The sequence below is a fragment of the Seriola lalandi genome, unplaced genomic scaffold (genome assembly GCF_002814215.2).
Source record: "Seriola lalandi dorsalis isolate HSWRI2012SDOR001 ecotype SW California unplaced genomic scaffold, Sedor1 jcf7180002054563, whole genome shotgun sequence".
In the NCBI taxonomy this organism is placed as follows: Eukaryota; Metazoa; Chordata; class Actinopteri; order Carangiformes; family Carangidae; genus Seriola; species Seriola lalandi.
Window position 1 is genome coordinate 1384465 of NW_019525116.1, and position 8157 is coordinate 1392621.

Sequence of the window (8157 nt, forward strand, 5' to 3'; positions counted from 1 at the left end):
AAAAAAAAAAAATGTTGCTCTCCGGCTTCCTCCCGAGTCCCCCAGGAGGGTTTCTGGCGTTCGGTCGGGGAGCGGCGACGGCTGCCATGTTGCCTCATCGAGAAGCATGTCATTCAGGGTTTGCACCTGCTCTGCAGACACGTCGTCTGAAGGCGCAAGTGCTGCTGAATCACAGACCAGGAGCCGAGGCTCCAAACAAACAGATTCACCGTGTACAGAAATCATATGACTGCTCAGTTCACGGGCTGTTCCGTCAACATCCACAACTCTGCCAACGCAACAAGACCGGCAATATCACACAGAGGCTTCATCCACAGCTGCAGGGGCGAGGAGCGAGTGTAGAGCTGAAACCCTTTTTGATTCATTGATTAGCCGATTGACAGAAAATGGAATATCAATTACCTGTTTTGATAATCAACTCGTCATTGCTGTCATTGTTCAAGCAAAAATGACAAATATTCTTGTTCGTGTTCTTGTTCCCTCTTCTCAAACATGAGGATTCGATGCTTTTCTTTGTCATGAATGATAATAAACTGAATATTTTTTGGAGTTTTTGACTCATAATTTAAAAAAACCTTGAGATCTGGGAATTTATAAACAGCAACTTTTGATGGAGGAAACAATTAATAAGGAAAATAATTGTCATTATGAAAATAAATGAGCGAATTCATAAATTTCTCTCCATGTTCTGAGAAAATGACCTCAGGTGAGGTCACAACGTCCAAAGAGCCAGAGACCGGACGAGGCCAACGCTCACCAAGGTCACTGAAATTTTTATTTAATCAAAGCCACAACTGCAAATACACAAACAAAAGGCACAGGCAGAGGTACTCAAACAGTCTCCACCTTCCCTCTCACCAGTAAACGTCACCGCCTCCGCTCTCTTTTCCAAACAGTCCTGAACATCAGCCTAATGAAACACCAGCTCTCACCCATCATCTGCTAACACGGTGCAGGGCGACACACCTCCGCACTCACTCTCACTCGCGTTGTGTGTCACTGACCGCTGCCAAAGTTTGATGTGTGGTTTAGATAATGCAGCGAAGGAAGCCGGAGGTACACACAATCACAAATCTCACTGTGGTGAGTGAGTGTGTGTGAGGGAGGGAGAGGGAGGGAGAGAGAGAGAGAAAGGTGCCACCAGAGTCAGATATGTTTCTGCTTCCTTCACCACCTGCAGTAGAAACATGAGGAAACTTAGCAGCAGCAGATAACTGGCACTTGAATGTGATTCCACTGTGTGTCTGCTTTTCAATAAGAATTACAGCTTTCTAGGTGACCCTGCCAAGATGCAAATAAACCGCCATTCAAATGTCACTGGAATTTGACTACAAGGGGGTTTAAGTCATTTTCCTTAGCTATGCTATTTGCCTTCCATGGGCTGAAAAAAGTCACATATTTATTTTTCCAGGAATAACTGTTATGCAGATTCTCTGAAACTGCCAAAAGCTGGAGGGAGGAGAGACGATCATTCAGCCTCTCCGTGGGTGAGCCACACTGTAGATTTGCATGTCTGCACTATCTGCTGCGCCACACTGGGACTATATTGTCTCACGTTCAGGTCGCTGTGTTGAAATACTAAAAGGCTTATTTAGGTTATCGAAGCAGCATAAACCCATCGTGGTAGGTGTCTCCGGGTTAATCTCCTTACCTGGAAATTAAATTAAGGCCAAATGCGCTTGGCCTTTAGCTTTAATTCGGGCTTATTATCAATTAGCAGTCGGAGCTGTTTTCCCCGCGATATTTTTACTAGCTTAAACTAACGACAACGACGTCTTCACCTGTTCACCTGCTTCCTGTGTTTCGTCACCTTCACCTTAAAAGCCCCAGAAAAAAAAAAAGAAAACAAAAATCAGCACTGTAGCTGCGTCTGTGCGTGGTGCATTATGGGTCACAATTCAGGCCTAGGAAAAAAAAAAAAAAAAAGCGAGTTTCACTAACAGACCGATATCCGCCCAATTAAAGTCATGGATTATTTTCCACCATCATGTCTCTGGCTGCTTCCCCTCAAACATCATCCAGGCCCCCGTTAACAGGACGAAAAACTCAAGCCAAGACAATTAAAAATGCACCATCACTTCTTCTTCTACTCCTTCTTCTCTCCCCCTCTCTCTCTCTCTCTCTTCTCATAGGGCACTTAAAATATAAATACTTTAAAAAGAGTGAAGACATCATCCACGCAGTCTGCCAGGAATAACATGGAAATGAAAAGAGCTGGAAAGAAGAAGAAGAAGAAGAAAAAAAAAAGAAGAAGAAGAAGAAAAAAAAAAAGACGGGCTGGCATTCCCGCCAGCGACATTTGTGCTGCACCGTTACTAAAACCCGCCGTCAATTAATATCAGCAGAGGAAACACGAAACACATGCAAATATGTATTGGAAATGGAGTCTGTCAAGCAAATGAGCCACACTCTCCTGTAAGACCCCAAATGACCCGGGATAATGCCAGATTCTTTTTTTATTTTTTTTATTTTTTTTTGCTGTGTTAAAACCTGGAGGAACCTGTTTTGTTAGATTTTTATTTATTATTATTGTCATTATTATTTATATAAAGGTGTGGGGATATTTAAAATAAACCTAAATAAACCTAAATATTAAAATGCGTGTTGTTATAATATTTAAAAAAACAATTCAAGCTCTTCCACTGCAAAAGCGTCGATTTCATTCTCATAAAAACTGCTGCATATAAAACCTTCAGCTGAGTTTAAACAGTCTATGACTAGAAACACAAAAGAAATGATTTTCAAGTCCGTTATTTTCCAATTCTCTGCACGTCTGACCGAGACTGTGGAGTTGGCTGCCAACTTCAGATTAACTCTTTCAGCGAGGAGAGAAAAGGTTCTTTTACTCTGAAAAACCCAGTTTGACTCATCAATGCGCCCGCGAGACCCTCTGCGTTTTAATCTCTGTTTGAATAATCCATCATTTCAAATAGATGATATCTTGTTTTTTTTTTTATTACTTTGCATGAATAGCATTTAAAAATGATCCTATTGTGATCCATTATTAGTTGCTATTAGGCGATTTAACTACATCATAATTTACATTTTATCTTATATTATGGCTGTAGAAACATTACAATAAATATTTTTGCCAATTATTTTTAATTCAGGTTCAGTATAAGCTTTTGTTCTCCATGTAAAATGGAGCATGTCTATGGGTTGATAGGAAAATCACTTATCAAATATACTTTTTTTGTTTTCTCACATCTTTGCATGTTGAATGAAAATACAGCAGTGAGTGAATAAATAGAGTTACATAGCAGGAAGCAGGAGGCTGGCCTGTCCATGTAAGAAGTAAAAGTCCCTCATCACATCACTAAATACATGTAAAATGAAGGCAAATAAAATGTATGCAATTAAAATGTCAGAACAATTACAAGTATCCTTTTGTTTTTTACAGGCAGCAGTGACGGACTTTCCAGGAAATGATGGAGGTAAAAGTGAGCTTTGCTTTAAAGTCCAGATCCTCAAGCCAAATAATCAAAATGTTGGCAAAGAGAAATGCTTTTTTTTTTTTTTTTTTTTTTGTTATGAAAAATCTTTGGCTTGAATGTTTTGTTTTCCAACCAACATTGATCATCTAAACAATTTCAGCCCTTTTGAATTCCCAGAACATGAACAATTGACATGATTTGTCTATATCACTCGTAAATGTTTAACTTCAGAAACACGAACCAAACTCGGGCGGTGATAAAAGTCTCTTCCTGTCTCTGACCCAGCAGCAGGCCCCTCTGCCCTGCTTTGTCCTGCTCTGTCCTGTGGTAGATGACCTCGCCGAGGCCACGCTGCATCTCATTAGACCAATTAAACCACGGTCTGCATAACCCGAGGGCCTCCCGGCCGCCTGGCCCTTCATTAGCGCGGCTCTGTGCTGCCGGGGCTCGGCTCTGTCCTCTCCTGCCCAACTGAGCGTCCCTGACCCCGGACGGAGCCCGACACCGGCTCCCCCTGACCTCGGCTCAGACCGCTGACAGAGAGCCAGGGCAGAGGAAGGTGGCGGAGGAGACACGGTGAGGAGGGGCAGAGACGAGAGGGAAAGAGATTCAGTCATATAGAGGCAGGTGAAGGTGAAGAGGGTGCAGACAATTAATCAGTGACCTCTTCAAAACAAAGCATTTTGATTCACCCAGGTGGATATTTATCAAAAACTGGTCTTGTATCATTTTTAACCTCAGTGAAAGTTTCTACCAAATTATGAAACTTTCTAAAGTGACCATTTAGGGAACTTACACATCAGCAGGTAGCAGGTGTGTCCCACTGGTTTCATCCTGAACAAACCAAACACTTGCCCAGATGCTACAGAGAGCTCGTCTTCTTCAGCCTGCTGTGGTTTTGTACTGTAATCTGAACAAGCTACAGTTGCTGCCGCATGACCCTCCATAGTTATCACACACTGTAATCATTCCTGTTAATCATTAGAAACAGAGAGGGGGTGGGGGGTGCCTAGGATTAAAATTTAAAGACAGGGGAAAAAGTCCCCACACTCTGCGGCGAGCAAGTGATGCGTAAAGATCCACGGAGCTCGGCGCCCTGCGTCGGTTGCACTTATCTAAGTTTACAAACCAGCACGTTACTATGTGTGAAAAATCTGCAAGCAATTTGCGGTGGCTGCGTGCTAACGTGCCCAGGGTGGGCCGTGTGTGTGTGTGTGTGTGGGGCGGTGGGGGTGGAGGTGGAGGGGACCAGCCGAGGAAGAGGCACGCACGGCACATTCCAGTCCCACAAAGGGGCTCTGCTGCCTGGCTGCACTGCAAAACACACTGGGCCCTTCCGAACCTCTGGGTCTGGAGCAACTTGTTCAGCCCCAGAAAACTAGCACCAGTATCAGCCACTATGTTCCATCTGTCAGCAGGCGGCTCGACACGGAGGCCCCGCTTCCAGCAGGTCCAGATTCAAATCGAAACTACGCAACGCAGACATGAATTCACAGGAGAAACGGCGCAGGTTTTGTGTGCTGCTGTTGTGTTTCTGTGATACTCTTTAGCGATTTCACATAAATTAACATTGGTTCCTGCCTGAGGAGGTGTAACGCGTGTTGAGACACGCAGACGTTCTTGGATGAAGACAGTAGTATTGATGAGTGGGGAGGGAGGGGTGGAGGAACACACTGACATATATTATACATCCAAGCTTAACACAGCCTGTGGTGATCACGCTGATTATCGAGATGGATCACGGTCGATTCTGAACTCACCTACACAATCAGAGCCGACCTCTGCGCAGCCTGAAAGCCTCATGCCACCACACACTACTTCCTCGCACACACACAAACACTCACGTACACACAAAAAACAAAACCCTCTTCCCTCAGCCGCCTGCCGCTGTCTAGAAAGAATGTGCTGCTGGATGAAGGAACCGCCCTGCGTCTCACTAATGTGTATGTGTGAGTGTGTGTGTGTGTGTGTGTGTGTGCACGTGAGCGACTGGCCGTGCCGGGGCAGGCCGACTCAGCACCACAACAGCCATGACTGAGTGTTTTCTCACTGTGCCAGCCAACACACTACACCACCGCTGCTGCTGCTGCCAGTGCAGACTGAGCTGAGTGACGGTGATACCGACACCGACCACACTTCAACTTTTTTGTTGTTTTGTTGTTTTGTTGTTTGTGTTTCAGCTCTTATAGATTTAAATCTAACTATCTAAACTGGTAAAATTGAAAAAGAAAAAAAATAGAAAAATACACAATCTCGCCAACCAAGATCCAAATAATGCGCCTGCCAAACTGTTTGGTAGAGGAGACAAACTTAGAAAAAGCAGCCAGCTTTTAGCAGCATTTGGCTGGTGGCGGGTGTTAATTTTCTACCCTGGTAAAAACCAGCTCTGTAATCAGTAAACACGGTGCGCCTGGCCTGCGACAAAGAAATGCATTTAGCAAATTCATTCTCTTTGATCCTGCATTCCTATTTTGGTTCGATGGAAGGTGATACATTTTTGATGAAACGCTAGAAATGAGAGATGATATCATTTTTAACAGTATAAGCAGCGAGTGGCTGGTAGCCTTTCGCTCCATGCCACATTTCCTTTGATCCGGACGGGCCTGGTTGACATACATCACAGAGAATTACAAGCACATTGATTTATCAATAGGCTCAAAGCGAGGGGGATGTTACACCATAACCCCTCTTATGCAGAGATCCCTTTGCAGAATTAGAATTTCAACACGGCCTGAAAACGAAAAGGATCCTCAGGTTCATGTGTTAACTTGCCGCTTCACAAAGCTGTAGGGCTTTACTCCTCTTTTCAAAAAGATGAGTGTGAAATATGAAAGTCGGCCTTTCACACAGTGTTGGGAGAAGAAAGTGAGCTGAAACAACACGACTGAGCATTTCAAGCCCGAGACGTGTATTGCAATCGAGCAGAACGCCGGCGTTTTTGAAGGTAAACCTGACTGCAAACAGTTTGGTTGCACTTAAGGAAATCTGACAAGAGTCCTCTTGATTCTCTGCAACACACAGAATTAAGGATCAGTTTCACTGTTTGGGCGATGCAGACTTGGCTTCTGCGAGGTTCGAGCTTCGCGTCGTTAATGAGAAATACAGCTTTGTCTCCACCCTCCTCGCACCAGGTGCACGGTGTTCGGGTTCACGCTGATTTATGAGCATAAGCGCCGTATTGACACTCCTACAGCCTTTGAAGTCCGATTATATACTGTCATAGAGCGTCATAATACATTAGAAAACATGATCTTAAAGAAAAATGACGCTCCTTTTGACCTGAGCTTCAGTTCTCCAGCACTTCTGGTTCTGATTAACGCTGCTTCAAATAAACAGGTTTTGCCTTTTGACTGTGAACCTGTGTTTGAAAGCATCATGTGCCCATATGAACACTGAGGATTTACATTATTGCACAGAGCGAGGACTGTGGGGGTTTTTCCCCCCCATCACTCACATTAGGAAGTGATCTCTTAATGGCCGATAAGAACAGGAAGGAATGATTACAGCAAGACAAACTGTGACAATTACTTCGAAAAATTGTGAACCTTTTCTTTGCATTGAAACAATATGATTTATCTCACTATTTTCAGCTTCTTGTACTTTAGTACTTAATTATTTCCATTGGATTCTACTTTACACTTAGACGCTCCCGCTCTTCTTTGACGGCTGCAGTCACTAGTTGCTTTTCAGATTAATATCTTATATAAAAAAACAAAAAAAGAATTATCGTATAAAATGCGACACGTTGTGAAAGATTAGCGGCTTGTGATTCTTGTCTATAAATTAACAGTAGAAACAGGTAAAACTCCACCTCAACCAGCTACAGCCTCCACTACCTGTTAATACAAGTCTATTGTTGATATTTGTTGTAATATATCATGGCTGCCATTGTTCTGCAGAATGTGTAGTTTTACTTTCATGTTGTTTTTACATTAATTTCAAACAATTATGATTCTGAATGTAGGTTTTTAACTAGTTGTAAAGTGTTGTTTATTGGTATTTAAAGTATCTGAGTTCACGAAACGCAGCATGTTGTTTTATGGCTTTACCGCCGACATGGACACTGTGGGCGGATTCAAAATAAACTGTTTGTTTGCAATGACTGACTCACCTCAAACAGAAATCTATTAATGATTTAAGTCGTTTTTCAAGTAAAAAAAAACTATCAACAACTATCGACTGAATGTTGCTCAGAAAAAACAAGGCTCCAAGTTACAATTAAACGCAGTAAAAACAAATACACAGGGACTTCACATCAGCAGTGTTAATTAGGGCCCACAGAGCCCTGAATTAAAAAGGGTTATCAAGGTTTGTGGTCACAATGAGTCTGCAGGCATCACTTCTCTTAGCGGTCGTAATGACCGCGGGTGGCCAGCGATGTGGAGAGCGCCGAAACTCTATATACAGTGCTAATGGAGCCAGGGCCAGAAATAACAGGCCCTCGCTAAATAATCATCCCTTTCACTCTCCTCTACCATGACATCACCAGAGCCACAGCAGGCGTGAGGGGAACAGCAGTGTTGTGACTCTGACAGACAGAAGGTAACACACACACACACACACACACACACACACACACACACACACACACAGATAGACAGAAGAAGTCACTGGCTGCCTCGCTGCAGTCGTCTCCAGGCCTGTATTTATCTATGAAAACAACAACTGAATATGGCATCGGGCTAAATCAACATTGTCATCAACCTTTAATGTGTGTGTGTGT

At 43.3% G+C, this 8157-nt stretch overlaps 1 protein-coding gene across 6 annotated transcripts in view; it reads right to left on the bottom strand.

The window, feature by feature from the left end:
• The window catches only part of nfixb (nuclear factor I/Xb), a 138996-nt gene that overhangs the window by 99329 nt on the left and 31510 nt on the right, over window positions 1–8157 (bottom strand). The gene's annotated exons all lie outside the window — the stretch shown is intronic.